Here is a 24,280-nt window from a genome sequence, read left to right on the forward strand (position 1 = left end):
TTGTTGTCATCGTCTTCTGGGTTTTTGTTGTTGTTGCTGTTGTTGTTCTTAAGTAATCTCTGTGCTCAGCATGGGCTGCAAACTCCTGACCCCAGGATCAAGAGTTGCATGCTCGGCCAGCTGAGCCCGCCAGCCAGGTGCCCCGGAAACCCCGAGTTTTCTGGCAGGTGTCATGCTAGGCCCTGCTCTGGGCACGAGGTATGTTTCCTTTCAGTGTCTGTGTCCTTCATTTACAAAGGACAGGTAGTGCCTGCCTGCCTCCCACGATTTACGGCAGCGTGCCTTTTAGTGAGAGGGTCAAATTTTTGGTCCTGCAAGCCAATTGCCTCAACTATTTGTTTTCCCAAAGGATTGAATACTGCACCCAGCCCTTTGCAGCCATCTCACACGGGAGTAAACCGGTGTCCCTGCGATTCGGTCCTATTACATCCAGGAAGAAGAAGATGTAACTGTTTGGTCCTTGGGACCAAGAGAGCCAAATTGTGTGGCCTTGTGAGTCCCAGTGTTCCCCGGTCCGACTGAGCGGCACCCGCCCCAGCAGTGGGTTCCAGGGAGCAACATCAGAGCGTGAGAAAGGAAAGTGGATCGACAGGTCGCCGTTCTTGCAGAGGTAGCGACAGTCAGTCATTTACGGATGGGGAGGTGCTCCTACTCGGTAGCTACAGACCCGTGACATTGGGCCTGGTGTGAACGCACACTTTAGGGGTCCGTTGTGTGTGTTGCACTTGACTTTACAATCCTTGCTTCTAATGACCGGTGCTTCTTGTGGCCTCCCAACTGTCCAGGACCAGGGATGGAATAAGGGAGGCGTTGCATCTTAAAGACAGATGGAGCAGCAGAGCGAAAGTGTTCGCAGGAGTGGCGGCGTGTAGACAATTCTACATGGTGCTCACTGCTGAAGATTGGGATTCATGGATCAGAACGCAGTCTTGTCTTCCACGGTCCAACTTCCTCAACATCCTGCCTCTTTCTTGGTGAGCTGATGACCTCGTCCGCGAATGAATGATTTCCGTAAATAAGATATTCGATGTCGGTCGAAGACTCCAGTCAGTCTAGATTTTGGCTAACAAGACAGAGCAAGCAAAATGCAGAGCCTAAGATAGCTCCCTCTCGTTCCAGCTGCCGGGGTCTAGACACCTGACCGACTGTCAGAGCTTCCCTGGCTGGCAGAGCCTGATGTGAATTGGCCAGAAAAAACAAAAGCTCACAGAAAATCCAAAAATGAATTGAACCCAGTTGCTCGATGGTACAGTGTAAATGGCTGAGTCCATTTCAGATCAGCTGAGAGTGTTAGAGAGGAGCCGAGTGAAGTGCATGGAGCGCATTGCGTCTCAGAGCGTTTGGGACACTTCCCTTCAATAAGTTACGTTAGCGGCTGCAAGTTCCTGTTTGTTTCCGTCGTGCAGAATAAATTCTTCCCTCCCCTCCATCCAGATGACCGGAAGGTGTGAATGGGTGTGATGTGAAGTGATGCGAGCATACATCAAAGCCAGAACTTTGGGATTCAAATCCTGCCACTTAGAAGCTGCGGAACTAGTCTAGACCATTCCCTGAAACTCTTAAGAAGTCGGCCTTTTTACCTACAAAATGGGCATCACGAAGAGGGTCTCCGTGTTCCAGAATGGACATGAAGGGGCTTTAACAGAAGATACACGTCCTCCGCACGTGGGGGCGGGCGCGGGGCGTGATCGCGTACAGGTGAAGGCATAGCCTTGCCGCTCAGGGGCTTTCCTGGTGGAGACAGCTGACCAGTGCCTCCCGTTACTGAATGAAGTATTTTTACATTCACGGTTTCCCCCCATCTTTAAAAACATGAGAGAATGACTAGTAGAACAAAAGGAGGAATGAGGAGTCTATACTTCTTAGGCTGTATTTCTGTTAAAAATCAGAAGCTTACGGTAGAGGCCCTCCACACTGAGAGCCAGCAACCCAGAGTGACTTGGAAGACTTGTGACATTTTACCTTCGTACCAGGATTGCCCAGCCTCAGCTCTGTTGACGTTGGCGACCAGATAATCCTTTCTTGGAGGGGAGATGTCTTCTGTGCTGTAGGACGTTGAGCAGTGTCTGTGGCCTCTGCCCATTAGATGCTGGTGGTACCTCCCCCTGACCTTGTGACAAACAAGAGGCTCTCCAGACATTGCCTTTGGGGCAGATGACGACCTTCAGCGATCATAACGACCTGCAGCTGAGAACCACTGAAAATCTCTCCCATGAACATGTGTTACTTACATCATTTTAACGATATTTACTATTTTTTTTAATTTTTAAAGATTTTATTTATTTATTTGACAGAGAGAGCAGGCGCCCAGGCAGGGAGAGTGGCGGACAGAGGGAGAGGGAGAAGCAGGCTTCCTGCTGAGCAATGAGCCTGATGCAGGACTCGATCCCAGGACTCTGGGATCTTGACTTGAGCTGAAGGCGGGCACTTTACCGACTGAGCCACCCAGGTGCCCCTTTAATGGCATTTACAAGCATGACATTTACCCGGTGGAGTTATAACATATCCATACAGAAGCCTGCACACAGTTGTTGACAGCAGCTTTATTCATCATTGCCAAAACCTGGAAGCAACCAAGATGAGATGACATTCAGGAAGTGAACAGATCAATAAATGGTCCGTCCAAACGACAGAATATTATTCAGCACTAAAGAGAAATGGGCTTGAATCGGGCCATGAAAAAGTATGGAAGAACCTCGAATGCCCAGTACTAAGTGAAAAGAGGTCAGTCTGAACGACTCTGAATGACCCTATGACTCCAACACTGGGCTGTTCTGGAAAAGCAAAAACCAGAAACAGTGTGAAAAGATCAGTGGTTGCCAGGGATTGGGGCAGGAAAAGATGTTGAGACAACACAGGATTTTTTAGGGATTATACTGTAGGGAGGGATGCGTGTGCATTTGTTTCAGTCCACGGAGTGAGCAGCACCCAGAGTGAACCCTTGAAGTAAACTGTGGGCTTTGGGTGGTGGTGACGTGTCCGTGTAGGCTCGTCAACGTGAACGCACGGCCGCTCTGGTGGGGGATGTGGAGAGCGAGGGAGGCTGTACGGGAACGCGTGGGAGGTCTCTGGACCTTCTGCTCGCTTTTGCTGCGAACCTAACACTGTTCTAAAAACTGAAGTCTGTTTAAATATAATTTTTTAAAAAGATTTTATTTATTCTTTTCAGAGATGGAGTGAGAGAGAGAGAGCACGCATGCAGAAGCGGGGGGAGAGGCAGAAGGAGGGGGAGGAGCAGACTCCCCGCAGAGCAGGGAGCTGAGTGTGGGACTCCGGTCACAGGACCCTGAGAACATGACCTGAGCTGAAGGCAGAGGCTTCACAGACTGAGCCACTCAGGCACCCCTTAAATATAATAATTTTTAAAGGCAAAACAAATGAAGGATGTCGTTTGCAAACTGATTCAGTTCTGTTTAATTTCACCCTTCTGTGACCCCTGAAAGAACTGAGAAGCTCTAATGAAACTTTCTGCACTTGGGTCCTGAAAGCAGCGTGGTAACTTGATGTGACATTTGCACGACTGTCCGGACGACTCCTGGGAGCAGCTGCGTGAAAGTCCCCAGGACCAGAAGCCCGTCCTGCCATTTCCCCTTCGCTGTGCTCATTCTCCGTAACAAAGCGCACACCCGCTTGACTTCTGGAACAAAGCACTGCTTTCTTTGCGCGTTCACTGTCTCAAGTCACCCAGATGCAATTTTAGGTTGTCTGTTTAAAGTTAGTAATGAGTTGTGGGTGCACAGCTTAATACATCCAACAGCGTAGTGCCCCCAGGGCAGGGGTGGGCACACTACCGCCCAGAGGCCACCCCAGCCCACAGCCTGTTCTTGTAGATCAAGTTTTATGGAAGTAGCCCCGCACCCATCTGCTCGCCTCTTGTCAGTTCCTGCATTTGAGCTTCCGGCCGGAGGTGACTAGTTGTAACAGGGTACGGCTGCAGAGTCCAAGACACTTACTTACTCTTTGGCCCTGGAAAGAAAGTGCATGCACAGCCCTGCTCATGGCCCTGCGTTGCCATGTCCAGGTACGTTTCCCAGCTCGTAAGCTCAACTTCCGAAAAGGGGAGGGGAGCGACAAGAGGAGCCTGATGAAGACAAATGGTAGAGAACACCGAGAGCATTTCATCTGAGTACTTTGGGGAGTTCCTGGGGGTTCCTCTACGTGTCAGAGTCCCAGAAGGGGCACCGGTGTGCATTTATTAAAACGCCTGGCTTGTACGCTCTTTCCCTAGATACAAAACAGCACGTTCTGTGATTTTGAAAAGAAGAGTTAGTGGCTTTGGTGAGCGAGGCACTTGACAGCCCAGGCCCTTGTCGCGTGCCGCACTGTGCCGGCTGCTCATGCGGCCAGGGTGCGGAGACCGTTTCTCAGGAAGCAGGAGGTTCGTTGGGGTTACACGCCAACACCTGCAGGACAGTGGCGAGCAGGACTCGTTGGCAGCGTTGAAGCTGCCGTGCCTTCGGGAAAGCCACTTCTGCCCCAAGCCTCTAAGCCTAACACCCCGGTCAAAGTGGTCTTTAGCTTGAACTTGTCTTCAAGAGCAGAGATGTGACCTCTCACCACTACGTTCCTTAATCCATGACCGCGAGGCGTGGGTTCTGGGTGAACCGCAGACAGTGTCTGTGTGCTCACGCTCAGACGTCTTAAGGAGCAGATGGTCGGGCTCTCTGCAGTCTGCAGCGGACCAGGGCCGCTGTGTCGCGCGTCCGTCACGTGGGAACCCGTTACGGAAGGCAGATTGCCCTCGATGTCCAGGAATCCGTCTTTGTCTTATCTTCCTCTTTGTATTTTCTTCACCTCTGATGCGTCTTCCCCAGACGCGTGAGGCAGGTGAGAAGTGGAAGAAATCACGAAGGAGAATGCTAAATGGAGCAGGGTACATACTGTCAAAGACACTGCGTGTCAGTGACATGGCCAGTGGCGGATAAGGGATAGACACACACGCACAGCTGCATTCAGAGACGGAATACATACTTATCCGGAGTGGCTTGGTCAGTGACAGCAGACTTTGATCTAGCTTTTTTATACAGTCCCACAATCAGTCTTTTAATCAGAGTGGTAATACCGTTGACCACTGGCTCTTTGTTTCTATTTGTACCATTCTGTGTTTCTGTTTTCTTTTGTTCTGCGTATGTTTGCATAAATTAAGAATTTTTTCTTCTGCTTCTACTTTACTGTTAATTTATTAGCTATATCTCTTTGGTTTAATATTTAGTGTTTTTTTTTTTTGTAAGATTTTGTGTACTTATTGGAGAGAGCAGGCCCACAGGCTGAGAGTGGGGAGGGGCAGAGAGAGAGGGACAGAAGCAGACTGCCCGCTGAGCAGGGTGCCCAACCCAGGGCTCCATCCCAGGCCTCTGGGATCATGACCTGAGTTGGAATCAAGAATTGGATGCTCAACCAACTAAGCCACCCAGGAGCCCCAATTTTTAGCGTTTCTCTCATGTTTGCGGTAACGGTCTTTAGCTTGTCACAGTCTGCATTGGTCTCTCTTACCACGTCCTGTGTAAGGACCTAACAACGGTGTACATCTTTCTTCCATTCCTACTTCTTGGTACTACTCTTGTCAAACCTTTTACTTTCATATGTTTAAGAAACCACAGTACAGTTACTCATTCTGCATTAAGCACTTAATTATATATAAAAGAAATTTTAAAGTGGGACGAAAATGTTTTCGTATTTATCCCGTGTTTACCCTTTCTGCTGCTCATCGTTCCTTTGCAGAAATCCAGAGGTTCATCTGAGCTCATTATTCTTCCCCTTAAAGAACTTAATCAATTTTTCTTGTACGACAGGCGTCCTGGCACTGAATTCTCTCCGCATTTGTTTGTCTTAAAGAGTCTTTATTTTGTCTTCATTTTTGAAAGCTGTTCTGTCTGAGAGTAGAATTTTAAATTGACACATTCTTTGAGTTCTCTGAAGATTTCATTCCATTGTCTTCTGGCTTACATCGTTTTTGACAAGAAGTTTGTGAGTTTTGTTATCTTCCCCTCTGGGTGTAATTTGTGTTTTTTCTCTGGCTGCTTTTAACAGTTTCTTTTTACTGCCAATTTTCAGGAAATTGATTGTATCTTGTTAGGGTTTTCTCTGGTGTTTATCCTGCTTGGGGTTTTGATTCAGCTTTATGGATCTGCTTTATGGATCTGTTTTACTTTTTTTTAACTTAGAATTTCCCAAACTTACTTGATCTGGGAAGCTTTGCTTTAAGTAATACGTGTTATCATATCTGAAGACTGGTGTTCTATGAACAGACGCTAACATGAACCCTTCCCCATGTTTGGGCACCATGAAAATCAGTGTTTACTAGTTCTGCATGCTTTGTAACTCCGTACTGTGTACTTGGACCATAGAGAATGGGGTGATAGAGAAAGCTCTTGGACACGTCCCTGGTCGTGTGCAGAGTGTACAAACAGGGCTTGCAAAAACGGTGTCAGCCATAACTGTCTGTGTGTGACTGCCAGCTGTACGGGCACACTTTACTAGTAGCCATTTTTCAAGCTTTCTCATGTCTGGACAGTAATGATCCCTTGCCTAGTTCTGTTCCCTAAAGGAGAATATGGCACACCCAGGATTACTGCCTGCCGCTAACAGTAGTAAAATGTTAGTTCCAAAAACATCCAGTCTAAATGTTTTCCGTAGGCATCGGACAACATATATTGTCATTGACCATGCAGACTTCTTTTTCAAAAAAAAATTTTTTTTTTATTCATCTGAGAGAGAGAGAAAGAACGAGAATGAGTGGGGGGAGGAGCATAGGAGTAGGGAAAAGCAGCCTCCCCGCTGAGAAGGGAGCCTGACTCAGGACTTGATCCCAGGACCCCGGGATCATGACCTGAGCCAAAGGCAGATACTTAACCGACTGAGCCACCCAGGCGCCCTGACTATGCAGACTGTGTTTAAAAGAAAAGTGCTTTAAGGTGTTCCTTGTTTTTAATTTATGTGTTTATGGCACATAAGCTTATTTTTAAAGAACATCAAAGGTTAGGGCCTTGGAATTAGTGTACCAAATTAGCATCTTTTACCACTAACAATACAAAAACATTTTTCCTGGATCATAGTATAACTTTAAAGGGAAGGGGTCACTTTGGTGTTGTGTCTTTGGTGTTAACATATAAATAGACAAAGGCATCTATCTACTACAGGGGCAGGAATTAGTCCACCTAATTTAAGGGTCTCCCAAAAGTAAGTTTATTTTTTATTTTTTTAAAGATGAGATAAGGTATGAGGAAATAATTCAGGCATTGTGACTTTTCACTTTGTGGTACCCATTTTCCTAGTTCATTGAGTAAAGAGAGAAAAGAAGATGATGGCCTGATTAATTCCCAGTGGATAAAGGCTTATCTAGAATTGCCCTATTTCTTGATACTATTATAGTATTAAAATTCACGTTTATTTTTATAAGTCATTACCATCTTGGCATTTTTATAAGGCATTACCATCTTGTGTTCATTTTAGTTAAGTACCATCATCTTTAGATTTCAAGCTTCCAAGGTCTAAAAAAGTGTGTTTTCAGTTTTCTCTTGGAGAACACCATCTTCCAATAGCAAAACTTCAATTAATTGGAATGTCTAGGGAGTGATGTGTTCAGTCAATCAGAAAATTGTCTTTTGAGTTTCAACACAGTGTTGGAAAGCCATTCAGAGAGGACTTGGGGAGCATCAGGCAAACCACAGCATAGTGACCCTGAGGCGTCCTCACCCATGGGATGCCAGGGTCCTTGGAGGACCCGCTAGAAGTGCGGCTCGATGCAGAAGGTGCCTCGCAGAATTCCTGCTGCCTGTGGCTCCCAGCGGTGAGCAGGTCCTGACACCAGAACTGCTGTGTGTGATCGCCTGGCGTGTCATGGTTGTTGCTAGGGCCTGGGGTACAGCAGTGAGAACGCGGCATGACGTCCGGGGAGGCAGGCTTCTTTCATTATTTCATAAAGGATGGCATGAGTTTAAAGCATGTCGAACACACTTGGGCAGACAATAGGTACAGTTTCGTGTTAACCACTATTGTTTTGCTTGTTTTTACTATTGTTGGCTTTTTATTTTATTTTATTTGAAGATTTTATTTATCTGACAGAGATCACAAGTAGGCAGAGAGGTAGGCAGAGAGAGGGGAGGAAGCAGGCTCCTCGCTGAGCAGAGAGCCTGATGCAGGGCTCGATCCCAGGACCCTGGGATCATGACCTGAGCCGAAGGCAGAGGCTTCACTCAGTGAGTCACCCAGGCGCCCCTATTGTTGCTTTTTAATAGCTTCACAAAACCCAGTGTTTCCAGTGCTCTGGGACCATGGAACCATTCTTCAGGTAGTGCAGACCAAACGCACGCTAACCACCTAGACAGCCTCGTTCTGAGGAACCCGCTTTGGCAAACTCTTGCTTGCTTATCTTAAACCCTGGGCCGCTTGGCTTCCCAGTTCATCTGGTTCTTGGTTTTCCTGGCAGCAGCTGTGCACGTCATCCTGTCCCGACTGTGGATAGTGGAAGCGTTTGCTGGAGGGGGGGGCTCTGCCCCCCCCCCCCCCCCCCCCCCCCCCCCCCGTGTATCTTTCCCAGCGGCCCTTCCCCATGTATTGGATACTGAGGGGGAGGCATGCTGGCGTGACTCAGCAGGGTGGTTCTGGCCGGGGCCTCTCAGAAATGGCAGCCAAGAGGTCAGCCGGGGCTGCAGTCATCGGACGGTTTGACCGGGGCTGGATGACCTCTGCCGGGCTGGTTTCCTCATGTGGCTGGGGGGTGGCGCTGGCTGGCTGTAGGAGGCCTCAGTTCTGTGCCATGCTGGCTTCTCCGTAGGCAGAGAAAAAAAACCCTTTACGGTGCATATTGGATTGTAGTCTACCAAGAAATAGAATTAATATTTTTATGCTATGCATTTAATTTATGACCGGTGAAAAGGTATGTTTGTCCCTTTGACCTAGAGATCCAAGTGGGTTATTTGTGTTGAAAATTTGGGCAGTGACGAAGGAAGCTTTATGGCAGTTGGCGGAAGTACCCCCAGACGCTGCCTTCGGAATCGAAGACCTGCGTGACAGCGTTATTTCACAGTAAGAATCAGAAGTCATGAAGAGAAGACCCTAGTCTAAAACCTGTTCTAGTAAAGTTTCTCAGCCGTAGCATTATTGCCATTTTTGGGCGAATCAGTCTTTCTTGTGGGGAGACTGCCCTGTGAGGTGCAGGATGTCCCGTGGCCTCCCTGGTCTCTCTCCACGCGTTGCTGTTGGACCCCTTTCTGCAGGCGTGACAGCGGACAGTGTCTCCAGAGCGCTCCTGCTGTATCCTGGGGTGGAGGCCCAGCGGCCCTGGTGGAAACGACTGTTAGGATGTGGGTGCGCTATCATAATCGCATGCTTTTATGAGGTGTCATGTGTGTGGATCGATATCAGATTTCAGTATTGCATTTGAGAAGGTCCCTCGACAACCATTGTCAAACTCAAGTGTCGCTGATGAACCGGAGCGGTAACGTGAGCAGCCGTGACCTCTGAATGTGGTGCTAAACTGGGGAGGTGGGAAAGGGGGGCAAGGGCAAAGCCGATCCAGTTTCTCTGGTTGCCTGATGCACTTGAGGAGCGCCTGCGTGGGAGGGTAGTTTGCTTTGCTGCAAGCAGAGAGAGCATTCTTCATCTTGCTGCTTGCCGTGCAGAGCGCTAGCCGTCCATCTGCCGTTTGCAGGCGGGAGTGCGGAGGCCCCGGGTTTCCCTGGCTCCCTCCGGTACGTCCGTTTTCTGTGCAGCCGTCTGTGGCCGTCCCGTTTGCATTGGTCAGTCTTGGAGAGCTGGGGGCTTCCACAAAGGAGGATCAAGGCAAACTGATAAGGGCAGTTCCCTTCCAAGGGTGTATGCCCCACAGGATGGAAAACTGGGGCTCAGACACAGGCCTGTGCCTGAATATTCATGGCAGCAGTAATCACAATAGCCGGAAAGTGAACTCCAGCCGGAATGCCGGCATCTGAGGGCGGATGGATGAGCCAAGTGTAGTCCAGCCCCACGGCAGAGTAGCAGTCAGCCGCAACAGGGAACGGAGTGCTGATACACGCCTCCTCACGGCTGACCCTCGGAAGCTTTTTGCTCAGAGAAAGGAGCCAGACACAGAAGGTATTGTGTGTTTCCACTGATGCGACACGTTCAGAATAGGCTGATCCAAAGAGACAAGAGTAGACTGGTAGTTGCCAGGGCTGGGAGAGGGAATGAGCAGGGACTGCCTAATTGGGTACACGGTTTCCTTTTGGAGTGATGGAAATGTTTTGGGGCCTGAGGAGTGGATGTTTGCCCAACATGGCAGTGTTCTAAGGGCTCTGTACCTCCCACGTGGAAGGACTGCCTGGATAGGTCCGCAGCGTGCTTTGCCTGGAGCTGACGAGCAACCGGAAGATTGTGCAGTCCTTTCTATGAGTGTGACCACCTGTGAAATACAGAATATGTTGGGTTTGTTGAAGTAGTTGGCACTTCACACCAACACTTTGCGGTACGTGAACCTTTTTGCCGGTACTGCGCCTTGGTGGTGTTCTGTCTGGGCCCTGATCACGGGAGAATCAGTGACAGTTAGGTATTAGAAGAGCAGATTTATCATTTTTAATGTATTGTTTCTATCAGTAAACTAATTAATTTTGACATGTTGTATAAGCAGAAGAACGTCGCTAACCAGTCCTATTTTCCCGTTTTGGTGTGTTTATAACACGCAGATGATGTTAATTACACTTACGGAGTTTAACAACATATATGAAAGATAATCTTCCATTCCAAGACTCTCATTTGTGAGTTACCATCTGTTTTGGACCAAAGAATATGAATTTGATTCTAAAGGTTTTGCTGAACAGCTTGTCATAAGAGCTGTTTATATATTAATTACTTATTGAATTATTATGGATTTTAGTGTTTTAATTTCCAAGCAATTTGGGGCTTATTGTGGTGACATCTGCTCATATTTTGATACTTTATGGTATTTAGTGATTTCATTATAAGGCTATTTTTTTCCCCCTGTGGTAAGTTACAGCTCAGTCCTGAAAATAGTAATCTGCTTTCTTCTTCAGGTCCTATAAGTTTATTGTCTTACTTTATCTCTACCACAGAAATTTTTTTATTACGAAGTGTATTTTTGTTTTATGAGCAAATTAAATATTCCTTTATGCCTGCTTCACTCTGGTGAGTAATTTCTACTGAAAGACTTGTAGGGAAGTTTTGTTTGAATCTTATTTTTCTTCAGTGCTAGATTTTTTAAAGTTGCCCTGTTTATTACTTTTATCTTACATATCCTTATGGTGTTTTTAGAAAAATGTACTGTAATGAAACTTAAGGGCCTATGAACCCACCTGTAAAATTTTTTTAGCTGCCTTTCTTTGCACAGCATAGCTATAAAAATGACTCATTGGGAATAATTTACTTGAATTTCCTTAAAACATTTCATGATGTTCTGTATTTAATAATAAGAAAGACCTTTACTCATAAGCTTCACTGGTGAATTTGAATTCTATTAACCCTGGTTCCTTTTTATCACTTAACTTGAACAAGAATTTAAGAGAAGATGGCAAGCAGTTTATGAGGAAGAAGGTAAACACTGTTAAGTCAATGCTGGTTAATTGCACAGTGTTTATATTGACCGAAAAGTAGAAACATGTTTTCCATATGAAGGTTAACTTGGGAGCTTACAAACCTGGCTTGTTCAGAAGTGCGAATGGTGGAACGCTTGTGAAATTGAAATGTATGATAACAATAATGGATAGGTTGAGCCAGAGTGAGTCAGTGCCTTTCTTTGGCTTTATTTTAGGGAATCCAAAAGGGGAAAAAAAGATTCTAATGTTGTGTCTGTGTGTTTGTAAGCGTGTAGCTATACACATGGACTTGCAGGCAAGGCTCTTATAAACGTTCGTCTAAGTGATGTCTGTAAAGCTTCTTTAAAGCATATTTTCTACTCTCAGAGGTGGGTATAGTCTAGTTTCCTGGTTGCGTAAGACACAGTCCGCAAAGCAAGAGCATGTCAGGCAGGCATTGATGATCATTAAAGGCCAACAGCAGCAATATCTATACTAAAATTAATTTTATTTGCTTTGAGACTCTTGGGATTTCTGCACATGCGATAATATGGACTGGCCACTTCCGTTTCTCGTCCTTCATTTTGCATATCTGTGTGCAAGTGTAAGAGAATGTGACATAAAAGTTTGTGTTGAGATGGAAAAGGGAACCAATGCCACGCTTGGAAAAAGGAAAAACCAGAAAGTGGGAGAGGCCAGAGGTGAATCCTTTGCAAAGAATTTCAAGTTTTTTCTTCATCTCTCCTTGTTTCTCACCAGGCAGCTCCTGGCAGACACTTTGCAGTTTATATGAGCGGATGCTGGGGAGCTCACTGGTCCAGAGGTCTACACATGAAGTCACCATAAAGGTAAGCAACCCACTTGCTGTTGCCTACTTGTCCTTGAGCTGAAATCCCTTGGAGAAGTGGAAGTGCATTCTGCCCAAACTGAGCATCTTCTGTTTTAAAGGGACTTTTTTCAAGTTGCAGGTCTGTCTCCTTTCTGTCTCCTTGCTGAAGCTGCAGATAGTAGATAGAACACCAGGAAATCATTGTGGGCTTATGTATAGTTAACTTTAAATGATGAACTTCCCTTTTACTGCCTTCCAAGAATTTTGGATACTGAACCAGCTATTACAAACTTTCTTGGGGTCTTACCAGGAGAGGATGACACCTTCTAAAACCAAGTCTAGGTTTTTTTTCTTTTAAAGATTTTTTTTTTTTTAAAGTAATCTCTTTTGCAGCATGGGGCTCGAACTTAAAGCCCTGAGAGCAAGAGTTGCATGCTCTGTTGGCTAAGCCAGCCAGGTGCCCCTGTACTTTATGAGTTTCTTAACGCAGTTTGTGTGTATCTGCAAACTGATTTGTAGTTAACCTTGAAACTTACTGGAACAAAATGTAGATCAGTACCTACAGATCTAGGAGATGATAAAGTTTCCAGAAGAACAAATCAGGTTCTAAGAGTTGAAGCCCATATGCAAGCTGAAACTGACCGCCAGTTCTATAACAGTTGCTGTCTTTTGGTAGATGGGATTTTAGGGTTTGATTTTATTGTTTACTTTTGCTGTGCTGTTTACTGTTTGTATTTGCATTTTCTTTATCAGTTTGGTTGCCTTTTTTTAAGTTTTTTTTTTTTTAATTTTAATTCAGTTAATTAGCATGTGAAGTATTACTGGTTTCAGAGGTGTAGGTTGGTGATTGATTCATCAGTCTTACGTAACACCCGTGCTCCTTACATCACATGCCCTCCTTAATGTCCATCACTCAGTGACCCCACGACCCTACCCACCTCCCCTCCAGCACCCTCAGTTTGTTTCCTATTTTTGTCTTTAATTTCTTTTTCCAAAAACAAAAAAAAGGCCCACAGAAACTTTCCTAATTTTAAAAACATAAAGCTGGAAATCTGGGGAAGAATTTTGACTATTGCTTTAAAAAATTCAATCAGAACTAAAGTGATGGTCGTAAATCTAACTGCAGTAAGAATCTTATCGAGGTATTTTTGTTTAGAACCAAGTATGTAAAGGGGCACCTGGGTGGCTCAGTCAAGCATTGGACTCTTGCTTTTGGCTCAGGTCATGATCTCAGGGTTGTGAGATCGAGCCCTGCACTGGGTGTGGAGCCAAACTGAAGACTCTCCGTCTGCCCCCCTCCCAAGACCCAAGTACGGAAAAATAACAAAGTCGATGTATAAGAATCCTGATATCGGGACACCTGGGTGGCTCAGTTGGTTGGACGACTGCCTTCGGCTCAGGTCATGATCCCGGAGTCTCGGGATCGAGTCCCGCATCGGACTCCCAGCTCCACGGGGAGTCTGCTTCTCCCTCTGACCTTCTCCTTGCTCATGCTCTCTCTCAAATAAATAAATAAAAATCTTAAAAAAAAAAGAATCCTGATATTTTACTTAAATATTTGAAAAATAAGGGCATCTGGGTGGCTCAGTCAGTTGGGCATCTGCATTGGGCTCAGGTCGTGATCTGGGGTCCTGGGATTAAGCCTTGAGTTGGGCTCTGTGCTTAGGGGGAAGTCTGCTGCTCCCCCTTCTTGTGCTCTTTCCCTGTGTCTCTCTATCTGTCAAGTAAATAAGTGAACTCCTTAAAATAAATAAATATTTGAAGAATGTAGTTTGCTAAAACAAAAGAAAAATTTGTAAAATGTTAATTATGTTGAGTTTGTGACTAGCTTTAATGTAATATGGTCAGGAGTCATCCTTCTTGCACCGTGAGTCTTTTTTATGGCCCAATAATATTTCATTGTGTGGTTCCACCACGTTTTGTCGATCTCTTCATCAGCTGATGGGCATTTGAGTTGTAGTTCCTTGCAGTTATTAGGAATCATCATTATTCGTATTACTGCTGTTCTGAACATTGGTGTGCAAGTTTTTGTGTAGACACGGGTCTCCATTTCTCTTGGGTGCATGTCACGGAGTACAATTAATAGGTTGTATGGTGACTGTGTTTAACATTTCGATGAACCGCCAGACTTTCCATCCGTCGGTGGTTTTGGAACTGTAGTCGAACCGTCTTCTGCACGTCAGGGGAGATGGCAGAGGTCTGTCGGTTACCGGTGTTTTGACTGGGAGCTAACTGCGTGCTTAGGGAACGCACTTAGGGTTCCATTGAATGGAGTGTACGTTGAATTCCTCCCGTGTGTGAGGCACTGGTATTGAGCGTGCGTGAATTATCCCTAAAGGGATGACTTCGGATTTTTGGTTTTTCGGGAACCACAGCACACCGTGGCGGTGGTGTTCCCTGCTCTCACTGCTAACACTGCTGGTTTGTTCCTGAGGAGCTTCTGTGTTGTGGGGCATCCCCTGCAGGTCCGCAGGTGGCCGCTTTCAAGTCCCGAACGGACAAAGCAGGCGCTTGTCGTCCAGTGTAGACAACAGTGTAGACAGGAACCTTTTCAGTAGAGCTGAGAAGCCAGATCAAGGGCAGCCTTTTCTGCCTAGGGCCAGAGGGGAAGTAGTTGAGGCCCCGTGGGCCCGCCGGGCGCTGTTCACGGTGGCTCGGCTCTGCTGCTGCGGCGTAGGAACAGCCGTCGAGGGCACGTGAATGAATAGCCAGGGGTGCATGTCAGTACAACGTGGTGATTTATGGACACTGGAATTTGAATGTCAGCTCAATTTCAGGAGTCACAACACAGGAATCTTTTGATTTTTTTTTTTTTCAATGGTTTAGAAATGTAAAAACTAGTCCCAGCTCACAGGCCTGGCAAGGGGGAGCGACAGGTGCGATACGGCCCCAGGCCCCAGTCCGCTGACTCCTACCTCGAGGAGCCCAGCCGGTTTGTTTCTGCCCCTTCGAATGTCTGCTTTGGGACTCGGAGGCATCTGGAGGTACAGCTCTGTGAGGCCCGTGCTGTGGCAAAGACGGAATCCGTACCGCGGTCGCAGCAAAGGTCCTGCGGATGTTCAGGGAGCTGCGACTTCTAGGAATTTGGGGGCCGCTGGACTCTGTCATGAGGCGTGGTTCTGGACCCATGTATCAGCCCTAAGAGTTCTCAGTCAGAGCACGGCCTCACCCCTGCCCAGGGGACATTCGGCCCTGTCTGAAGACGGCTTTCAGGGGACGGGTGCTGCTGACTGTGGTGAGTAGAGGCCAGGGATGCTGCTTAGCTCCGTGCGGCGCACGAGACGCCCCACCACTGGGGTTCAGATGTCCCAAGCGTCAGTAGTACCAAGACTGGCAAAGCCTACTCCCTACTGCTGTCAGTACTGTACTTGGGGTATTTAATCCGACCAGTCTGGGGACACCTGGTGGCTCATTCGGTGACGTGTCTGCCTTCAGTTGGGGTCATGATCCCAGAGTCCTGGGATCGCATCCCACATCAGGCTCTCTGCTCAGTGGGGAGCCTGCTTCTCCCTCTTCCTCGGCTGGTGCTTGCTCTCTCAATTGCTCGCTGTCAAACCAGTAAAGTCTTAAAAAAACCCGACTTCCTACATTCGCTGACATAAATAGGAGGATTGTTGGACTCTCATCTAATACTTAAGTTCATAATATTTAAGCTTTTTTTTTTTTTAAGAGTTTATTTATTTGAGAGAGAGTGAGCAAGAGAGGGAGCACACATGAACAGGGCAGAGGGAGAAGCAGACTCCCGGCTGAGCAGGGAGCCTGATGCAGGACTTGATCCCAGGACCCTGAGATCGTGACCTGAGCCGAAGGCAGGTGCTTAACAGAAACTGCCACCCGGCGCCCGTGTAAGTGTTTTTTAAAAAATATTTTCATTATTCATAAAAATAGAAGAACCAAAAAATGTTCTGTGAAGACTCAAAGAGTCCATGGCAGACTGCGTGCGGCATCACCTGCTTTTGTATCTCCTAGAGAAAGCCGCACGGTTTATTTCTTGAAACTCCAGAGGCCGCGTTCTGTGAGCACATGACCTCACTCATGACTCCCTGACGCAGGAGAGGGAACCGTCGAGGCCAGAATCCTGCATGTGTGGGTGAGAATCACAGTGTCTCAGAGGCTTCATCGCCGGGCCGCGTGTCTTCCTAAAATTTATGGGAGGGCCTCTTGCACACTGTAGAGAAGCCGCTTCCGATTTTTCAGTCTTGAAGATAGTTCAGTCTGTACGCCGATTTACACACTCATCGGAAGGATTGGCTTAAAGCAACATCATGGGAAAAGCAGAACTCTTACATGGAGGCCGTTTCTGGCAGCGGTGCCTGAGTTTGCATCATAGCGTATACAGAGGAGGGGGACAAGGAAAGGACAGCTGTGCTGCCCGTCGTGTGTACGTCGTCTGGCTCTTGGGACACAGGCTGAGCGGTGGTTTGCTGTTACTAGGTTGAGCACTTCTAGGAAGGCTTCCTTCTGAGTCTTGCCCTGGACAGGCAGAGACCTATCAGTAAATAGGGTGGCAAGTTTGCAGAGTTGGAGAGAGGACTCTGGGCCACTTGGGAGGCACGCAGATGGTTCTGGAAGTAACCCCAGGGACTGGACGCCTTTCCTGTCCCGTCAGCATCTGCCATTGATGTGTGCATGGGCCTTGGACGCAGGCCCCAGCCAGCCATGAATTAACCCAGAAGGGCGGCCAAGCGCAGAAAGGACCTTTTCTGAATGCCTCACCCCAGGGATGTTTTTTCTTCTATGAAGAGCGGCATTATTTTCCTAACAGGGGAGCCCCTCCTCTGCCCTCCCAGCCCTGTAGCCTCATTTCCTACTTAGCGCTGAGTTGTTGTCATGCAGATTATTTCTGGAGACACTGCCAGGTTTTAATTACATTTTAATGAAGTGAAAACAGTTCCGCTCATAGGAGATTTGGAAAATAGGAAAAGCACACACAGAGAACATTCCACCCCCAGAAGTAGATGCGAGACGTTTTGGGAGGGTTATCTTCCATCTGTGTGTGTGTGTGCACACACACGCATGCACGCAGAACAAAATTTGGTACCATGCACGTTCCATCTTGAAAACTACTTTTCTCCTACATAACGTCGTATCACGGACGTTGCCCCTGGTCATGAAATATTCTTTTAAGGACTTCACCTTATTCTCCTGGTTGATTCCCATATTTTAAATGGTAGTACTGTTGTTAGGACTCCAGTAATAAAGTAATAGTGAGATGTTTAGTAATAAAATTATAGTTTGATTATATTTGTAATTTTGGGCCATCTTACTGCAAGTGAGTAAAGAACTGTAAGCTTAGTGGGAAATGTTGCCTTTGTGGGGCATCTTTTCTTACTATAAAATAAAAGACGTCTACTCATTGGTAAATGAAGAGAAGTCCAGGAAAGTAAGCAAAGAGCATGCATGTTCCCCCCACTATATTCCATGTGTGTATTTTCCTGTAACTGGGGTCAAACTGTAAATGCCATAATTTGTGGAATCATATCATCATAGAAGAGCAAAGTGTTTGAAGAGCTACATGGTGTCGGACTGACAATTCTGTAGCAGGAAGAGATAATGCAAAACGGTAAAGCAGACCCCTTTCACCTCCAGCGTAAGCTGGTCCCCAAGCAGATTTTAGAAAAGGATGCTGTATAAATGGTGTTACCTGCGTGAAAAATACCATCTTCAGCGGACTGCTTACTGTGTAATGAAAATAACCCTAGCTCCCACTGAAAGCGAGAAACGCATTGTGAGGGGCGCGAACAGGGGAGGGCAGGACCCGCGACACTCGAGTCGGAATGTCCACGGAGAAACGCAGAAAAAGTGCCTTTTGTAGGATGAGGTCATTTCAAGCAGATTTTCCAGCTGCTCTGGCTCTCGGTTCTCAGGCTTGCATGGAGACAAGTCCCAGAGAGCGGAGCCTTTTCCAGAAGATTACTTTAAGCCATGGAGTCTTCTGGTGTCCATGCCAGCAGGCTAGGAGCGACAAGAAAGGAGACAAACTTTCTTCCATGTCTGGAGGAAAAGGGCAGTTTTAAAAGAGTTCAGGAGAATATTTCGCAATGGGGCAGATGGTCAGAAGAGAAGCCTTCCCCTCTAGGGATACGGATTACACTCTTTCCCTCCCTCAGTCCGTGTGCACTTGGCTCACTGCTCTGAGAGCCCCCTCCTGCTGGCAAGGCGCTGGCCCTTCCTGCCGTCCAGTTCAGCGCCAACTCCCAAGTAGTCTCCTGAGGTTATGATGTTGAAGAGAATGACATGGCCCTGCAGACTGTGTTGTTTTGGGGTGATCCCCTCCCTTCCTGAGAATGCTAGCCTTGAAAACCGTTTAAGTACGTGCTAACTAAAATGAAACTCCCCAGTGACATTTCTCCTGCACCTGCACTGTGCACTAATTTGTGAAGGAAACCACGATTAACAGCCGTTTCTGCCACCTTGAGATGCAGTCGCAAAAAGCAGTGCTGTAAGTAACTCCCCTTCCATTTCTCTGTGGCATCGACCCCAGGTGACCGAGTGTGCTGGCACGCTTGTGTTCGCTGGGGCTGCTGCGCACATGCCCTCGGCCCCTGGCACGCTGCCCCCTCGTCTTCAGGCAGCTCCAGGAGGGGACAGCCCGGCTTTCCCTCACCGGCCGAGGTGAGGTGCTTCTCCCCTTTCTGCGCACTGGAGACCTCGGATCAGCCTGATGGGAGGGGTCTCAGATCACCCCTGGGCCAGGCAAGGAAATGCACTCATGAAGAAACCAAACCCGTTTGGTGTTTGGTTTTGTTTTTTTGTTGTTGTTTCCCTTCCGTTTGAGGCCAGTGAGGGTGTCCCAATGCCACCGGAACTGTCTTTTATCCTGGAACTGGAGAGGCGGGAAGGCACCTGTTGGAGTTCTCAGCGTTCTTCCTGTCCTGGGTCCAGGAGAGCGTGTGGTACATCATGCAAGGTCCAGAATGTTCTTACATGGCAGCCTTCCCCCTCCTGCCGCACACAGACACACGTACAGACACAAGGCCTCTTGTACTGCTTTTCTCTCTTCCTGTTCCCGTCTTCCTCCCCAGATGCTGTCTTCATCAGCGGGAATTTACCCTCTCGCCTTCCAAAGCTTTCCTCTTTGGAACTCGGCCACCCCCGTAAGACTTTGTGGGGCACTAAACTGCTGGAGTGTTCCCTTATTTGTGTAGAGGAAGAGAAGTGTGTGTGTGTGTATGTGTGTGTGTGTGTCCGTCCGTGTGGGAATAGTGTGTGAACTTGAATGGTTTAATACCTAGAATTGCCAAAACACCGTGCCTTGAATACCGGAGTTGGGCAGAAACTTCTCTGTCATCTCCTCAGACGTCATTCTCCTTCAGCACAGAGAGGGCCGGGCAAAACCCGTGAGTCTGTTATTTGCAGTAGGTCTTCCGTACGGGCGGCGATAGGATCCGATGAGGCTTATCTGACCGAGGCAGCTGCTGCTTTTCAGCGGGAAAGCTTCTCATGGCTTCGACGGCTCTTTCCGAAGAGGAGTTGGTTGGAAATGAGCCGCGGCGCTGACAGCTTCATCGCGGACCTGCCGGCGTGAGGGCTGCGATGGGCTCGGCGACCTTCCAGCGCCGCTGAACAGCCACCGCTCGGCCTCCCCGGGCTCCGTGTGTCTTACCTGTGTTCTCATCTCAGATACCTGCGTCTTTGGCGGGGGAAAGCAGGGCGAGGTGAAGTCAGGGGGCTCGCTCACTGGTGGGGTGGTGGTTTTGGCCGAGGTGTGGAGTTGTGAGGAGGGCCTTGGAGACAGGGACGGGCAAAGCAGGGGCCGCGGTGACCAGCCTGACGAGTGTGAAGGCCGGGACCTCCTCGGAGCGGGGCGGTTGCTGAGTGGCTCTGCGGCTCAGGGATGCTTCCCTCTGGAAAGGGGACGGGATGGGGTCGTGAGGACCCAAGAGAAATGTCCTGTGGCCCCGTTACACTGTTGCTTCCCCTTCAAATCGAACTGTTGGTCTTTTCAGATTGTTCCATTTTCGTGACATGAAGCATATAAACTAAAAATCACACTTCCGGGTTCCCTGGAGGAATCCCAGTTCACATAGACGAAAAGTCGAAGAGTGGGTGCTGGGGGGGCGGCGGGAGTTAGTGTTCAGTGCGGTTTCAGTGTGGGAAGGTGAGAAGGTTCTGGAGATGAATGGTGGGCAGTTTCCCAAGGCTGCGAGCGTCCCGAGTGAGTGGTCCACCGCGGAGGTTGCGGTAGGAAGTGATGCGTTCAGTTCTGCGCACCGACGACGGAAGACGGGAGGTGGACGGAGCCGTCGTGTCGGTTTGACTTGCTTGTCTGCAGCGCAGAGCGCTGTCCTGCTCCGGAGAGTGCGGACCGACGGACGGCCGCCCGCGCTCAGGGACTCGCAGCCTCGCCCAACTTTTCTTTTCCTGCCAGAAGCGCCGTTTCCTCTTGGAGCCAGGGCGGGCGTGGGGGCCCCAGACGCGGGGACGCTGCCGGCAGGGCTCCTCCTGTGCGCGTGGTGCCTCCGGCCGTTCCCCTGACGGAACGTGGTCAGTGCTTGGGGACAGCCTCAGAAGGCGGCAGACGACCGGGGAGGCGGAGTGTCCTCCACGAGGCTCACACCACGCCTGCCGCGGGGGACACACACCACCTCCCCCCCAGGCGTTTCCTCACGTGCCGCCGCCCGGGAGCCCCGGGCGGAAAGCGGCGCCGCCCTCCCGGCGCCCTGTGGGATTCCGGTCTGCGCCTGCGGCAGGAGAGGGAGCCCACGTCGGCGTTGGCGAGTGGGTGTTGGTGAGGGCGGTCAGAAGCGAAGCCGTTTCACTCGTTGGCATCAAAAAGTAAATCGCACGTGCGAGCACCAGCATCACGGCCGCCCCCGAGCAGCTGCTGACGCAGCGCAGCTGTACGCCCTGCTGAGGGTCGGCGAGTCTGCGTGGCCGCGTGGACGCCCGCTCGGCTGCGGGGCGCCGGGCCCGGTCGGCCAACGGCTGCCTTCCGCTCACGTCATGCTCCTGGGGCCCAGGGATCGAGCCCCGCGTCGGGCCCCTGCTCGTGCTCTCTCTCTCAGATAAATACGCCCAGTCTTAAAAACCACCAGCCAACCCACGGAGTTAAAGTGGACCAATTAGTGCTGTAAGATTTACAGTCCGTTCAGAGACTGTTCTCATGTCTGTATTGAACGGTCTGAAAATCTATATGTATGTTGTACTTCCTGTGGTCTTTTTTTTTTTTTTGCAGCGAAGTTTTTTATTTTTTTATTTACTTCTTTTTTAAAGATTTTATTTGTTTGAGACAGAGAGCGAGAGAGAGCACAGGCAGAGGGAGAAGTGGACTTACTCCCCGCGGAGCAGAGAGCCCAATGCGGGGCTCCATCCAAGGACCCCGGGATCATGACCCGAGCTGAAGGCAGGTGCTTTAACCGACTGAGCCACCCAGGCGCCCCTTTATTCTTTTTCTAAAAGATTTATTTGTATTTTTAGAGCACTCGTGCACGTGTGCATGAGGAGGGGCCGAGGGGAGAGGGAGAGAGGCTGAAGCAGACTGTCTGCCGAGCACGAGCTGTACGTGGGGCTCGATCTCACGACCCTGAGGTCATGACTGGAGCTGAAATCAAGAGTCGGACACTCCACCGACTGAGCCAGCCAAACACTGCCGGAATTAGGTTCTAAAAGAAGTGGTGGTGTAAAGACTAGTGAGGAAGTTACTCAGCTGTGGGGGAGGTGCGGTCCACTCACCGCGTCTTCAGAGATTGAACCGCGCGGCTGAGGGGGAGGAGTCGGGGACAGCAGGACAAGGCGTGTTGCCCAGACATTTCACGTGGCTCTCTTGCAGGCCGGCGCTGGTTTCTGTGCTCTTCTCTCTGATGCTTACAAATCAAAAAGCCTTTAAAAAGGTAACACTGTGGGGTGCCTCGGTGGCTCGGTGGGTTGGAGCCTCTGCCTATGGCTCGGGTCATGATCCCGGGGTCCTGAGACAGAGCCCCGCATTGGGCTCTCTGCTCCACGGGGAGCCTACTTTTCCCCCCTCTCTCTGCCTACTTGTGATCGCTGTCAAATAAATTTACAAAAAAAAAAAAAGGTAACACTGTGCTGGCAAAAGCTTATGCTGACTTACAAATTTTGGAGAGAAATTCGATCCACGATCAGAAAGCGGGAGAGCCAGACCTGAAGTAGTAGTTTTCCTACTTGGAGTAAAAGAGGGTGTGTAAAGGAAGGGAGGCACGTCAGCCTAACAGAACTGGTCCACAGCCCCTGGTGTCTCAAGGATGTGGTCGTCTCTGGCTCCAGAGTCCTCTGCGAACATGTCACCTGTTTGTGACACGTTCTTGTGGGTGGCGAGTGAGAACCAGGCTCTTCGGGTGCTGGGACGATTTCTTCTTAGAAGACAAAAAAGGGGACCCCAGGGTGGCTCAGTTGGTTAAGGAACTACCTTCGGCTCAGGTCATGATCCCGGGATCAAGTCCCACATTGGGCTCCCAGCTCTGCGGGGAGTCTGCTTCTCCCTCTGACCTTCTCTCATGCTCTTGATCTCGCGCTCTCTCTTTCCCAAATAAATGAATAAAGTCTTAAAAAAAAAAAAAAAAGATCTGGAAGCTGAGAGAAGAAATCTGGATTTTATTTTCTAATGAAACTCCTGACAACTTTGTGGAAAGAGTTTACATAGGCTCTGTGCAAAAGCCCGCCTCTCGCGGTGCATTTTCAGCAATGGCTTGCATGGCTGTGTCATTAAGCATCACCTGCCAGACGGCCCCACCTTGCCCCACATCTTTGTGAGTGCAGTTCCTGTCAGACACAGAATGCTGATTTTTCTTTTCTCCAGAGAAAAACCAGCAGTTTTGCAATTCAGAATATTTGGCGACATCTGGAGACGTTTTTGATCGTCACAACTCCAGGGGGTGTGCGAGGTGGTGCTGGCCTCTGATGGGGGGAGGCCAGGGAGGCTGTGGCAGGAAGGCTGCCGAGCGTCCTCCAGTGCCCGGGGTGGCCCAGAACAGAGGATCATCTGGGCCCCAGCATCAGAAGTGCCGACGCTAAGAGCCTGTTAGATTTTCCTTCTCTCCAAGCACCCCACATGAGCGAATACGGAGAACGGAGCGAGGGGTGGTGTCTGAGGCATTTCAGGCTGCTGGGACAGCACAGCACGGACCGGGCGCATTCACCAATAGACGTGTCCTTCTCGCAGCCCTGGAGGCTGGACGTCTGAGATCAGGGCGCTGCGGACGTGGTGTCTGGTGAGGATCTGCTTCCTGTTTCCTAGACGGGCGTCTGCGCATTGTGCCCTCACTCGGCAGAGAGACCAGGAGCTCTACTTTTTCTACACAGTGCTTGTAGGACTGACGTGCAAAGAGCTCCCTGCAGGCTGTCCCCAGTTCTGCGGACAGTTCACACGATGACAGCCTTCATCTACGAAGCCCGCAGCAGAGTGTCTCCCTCCAGGCCACCAAGAGTTTTATATGCTGTAACAAGAGTTAGGAGAGTGACATGTGGTCACCCTTGCCTACGACATAGCCTAAGGAGTAGAGTGACATCCCTGTCCTTTGATGTGTTCCGTGGGGGTAGAAGTGAGTCACAGGTATTGCCCACATGTGGGGAGGGGATCTTAGCAGGGTTGGGCTCACTGCGTGTGTCCCTTACAACAGCCTTTAGGGTGCATTCTTGAAGGTCTTCCTTGCCCTTTCATCTTTATTCTAAATAAACACAAAGTTAGTTCTCATTTAATGATAAAAGTTGGGCACCAGTAAAGTGTATGATGTGGAAATGTATGAAATTTCACACACTGGAAATGTATGGTGTGGACTGTGAAGACCGTTCCCCAACAGCCAAGGCCGTTTGAGGTTGGTGACCTCACTGAAAGGGGTCCTGGCCTTTCTTGGCTTTGGCTCTTAGTGTGAGTGCTCTGAGAAGAGCTCTGCCGCTTGGTTGACTTCTCTCCTCTCTGGGCTCGCTTGCTCAGATGCTAACGGGGATCGTTGGGGAGAAAATCAGGTTCTCTCTTCGGTTGCTC

General features: G+C 48.9%; 1 protein-coding gene across 6 annotated transcripts in view; it reads left to right on the forward strand.

The window, feature by feature from the left end:
* TBL1X (transducin beta like 1 X-linked) overlaps positions 1-24,280 on the forward strand; it is a 197,217-nt gene that overhangs the window by 127,624 nt on the left and 45,313 nt on the right. For 5 of the 6 annotated variants that reach the window (XM_045996463.1, XM_045996461.1, XM_045996462.1 and 2 more), the window contains one exon: positions 12,267-12,355. The gene's annotated coding sequence lies outside the window, so the exon portion shown is untranslated. Of the gene's footprint in view, positions 1-12,266; positions 12,356-16,305; positions 16,427-24,280 lie in introns of all 6 variants that reach the window. The other variant, XM_045996465.1, reaches the window with a different exon arrangement.

The sequence above is a fragment of the Meles meles genome, chromosome X (assembly GCF_922984935.1).
Source record: "Meles meles chromosome X, mMelMel3.1 paternal haplotype, whole genome shotgun sequence".
Lineage (NCBI taxonomy): Eukaryota > Metazoa > Chordata > Mammalia > Carnivora > Mustelidae > Meles > Meles meles.